This window comes from Charadrius vociferus, unplaced genomic scaffold, assembly GCF_000708025.1.
Source record: "Charadrius vociferus isolate BGI_N301 unplaced genomic scaffold, ASM70802v2 scaffold179, whole genome shotgun sequence".
Lineage (NCBI taxonomy): Eukaryota > Metazoa > Chordata > Aves > Charadriiformes > Charadriidae > Charadrius > Charadrius vociferus.
In genome coordinates, this window is record NW_009650072.1 from 3,335,110 (window position 1) to 3,337,317 (window position 2,208).

Genomic DNA, 2,208 nt, shown 5'->3' on the forward strand with positions numbered 1-2,208 from the left:
TTAATGTATATTAGCCATATTATAGGGGTTTTGTGGTTGTGTTGTGTGTTTTGGGTGGGGGGGGTTGTGATGGCTGATGGTAATAAACTGGGGTAGAAGTGTCAAGGAGATTTCACATGTCTGTCTCCTGAGAACTCTAGGTTTCTGAGGAGGTCAGGATTGTATCTGACAGATGCAGTATTTGTGTCACCATTTAGGACTATTACCTTAACCTTCTGTGTGGACAGGAAATGCCAGTTCGCCTCAATAGAGAATAGGAAATGATGGTACACTCCAATACCATTTTGTGCTGCTAGTGACTGTAAATCATTGTGGATCTGTAACTTGTGTGGAAGCCAGTACAGTTGGGATTTCTGTCTGAAAAGTATAAATACATGCTATGAAAACCCAATCTCTTCACACAAATAGGTGACCTTCTGTATTGCTGCTGACAAAGATAGTTTAGAGAAACTCCAAATACCTTTTCACATGGTAATGAAGATCTTACCCAGTTCCTGTTGAACTCCACTCCACAGTGTGGACTATAAGCTTGAAAAGATGTTTTTCATCTTTTTCTTTTAGAAATATTTTTAAATCTGGAAGTGATGAATTTTCATCCTACTCCAAATTGCTAATTGCTTTTCTGTTTCATTTGTTTTAAAACCAAATTTCACTCTGTACTAAAAATGTCTTTAAACTGAATCCACGGGGAAAATGGATGGAAAGGATGACTCATCCTGTTGTATCCGAATGCAGTGAATGCAGCTAAGATGGTCTGATATATGTTCCTATTCTGGAACATTTTGGCATGTGTACTGCTTAATGTGCCTTTAAATTCAGTAATTTTTCAAATGTTGATACCTAGCAGGTTGACCTGCCAGATGTTACATTTAGTAGACAGTACTAAATGTATCTTCTCATTTATTAGAGGATAAGATAATATCAGTGGTTGTTATTAAGGTGCAAACTAATTAGGCTTGAATAAAACATGCCAACAGAAGTATGTTTATGTTAAAACATTAGTGTGAAAAGTTAGTTTTATTTACTGAAACTTTTTAAATTTTTGGTTTTGACAAGTATTGATTTATTTATTTATTTGCCACCACTTCACCATGAAGCAATAGACAACATCCCACTGAACTCAGCAGTGCAAGGTTCCAATTAGCAGCTTGACTGGGAGAATTGACTTTTTTAGCTGCCAGGGAGAATGCCTGTTTTCCAAGGCTTTCTTACCAGTATTCTATGTAAAAGGTGGAAGAAAGACAAATAATGCTATGTAAGGTAAAGCATGTTCATGCTTTGAATTCCCAAAACCACCATGAAAAGTCAGTAGCTGATAATAATGAGCAAAGCAAAATCAAACCTGAAGCATAAGCTTCTCAGGGCACTGGCAGTAATTGACAATAAGTGGCTAGCTGCTCCTCCTTTTTACTTTTTCATAAATAAATGGAAAACATGGGCTTCCCAGTATGAACTAGGCCCTACGAGTACAAATGGGAGAGAGAAGCAGAAATGTGACATGGTTGAAGTAAAAATAAGGACCAGGGGGTATTTTGAAGACAATAGGAACAGAGGCTCCAAAAAGACTATGTAGTTTTTCCCTGTGGTTGCACTCTACAGGTAAAATTTTAGGGTTCACTCACATGAGTTGATCTGCTTGTAGGAGCTACTTGGTCTTCGTGATGCGGTGTTTTTTCCTGGGAGCAATTCAGTTTCTGCACTGATCTAAGCCTTTCCTTAGTAATTGCTTATTTCATTTGTTTTAAGGCATGCAATGCTGGTTTTAGGACATATGCATGAAGATGTTTCATGCATAGAATATTCACATCTACCTATACATGAGCATCTGTCACCTGAAAACAGTCAGTCTTGTATTTATGTAAAAATGCCAGAACAGAGAGATGGCAAATCAAGACCTAACCAAAATTGTTTGAATATTTGAAGTTTTGTAGTGGGCCTGTGTGCCCTAATGTTGTAACTTTACAGAGAGGCATAAAAGTTGAACTGTCTGATCTTGTCTAGTTTATAGCAATGTGCACAGGCCCTCCAAATAAGGTTGAATTTCCTGCAAATTGCTGGGGAAATGGACTGTAGATTTTCTTTTATAAGACCATCTCCATACTTGCACAGACTGTGATTAAATTTTCAAGGCAGGCACTCATGTACTGAGCTTGAAGTTTGCAATGTTTTTAGCTGATGTAAAAATCTGTTTAACTGGGGGGGGGGGGG

General features: G+C 37.7%; 1 protein-coding gene across 1 annotated transcript in view; it reads left to right on the forward strand.

The window, feature by feature from the left end:
* USH1C (Usher syndrome 1C (autosomal recessive, severe)) overlaps positions 1-2,208 on the forward strand; it is a 54,431-nt gene that overhangs the window by 33,704 nt on the left and 18,519 nt on the right. The window lies entirely within an intron of this gene.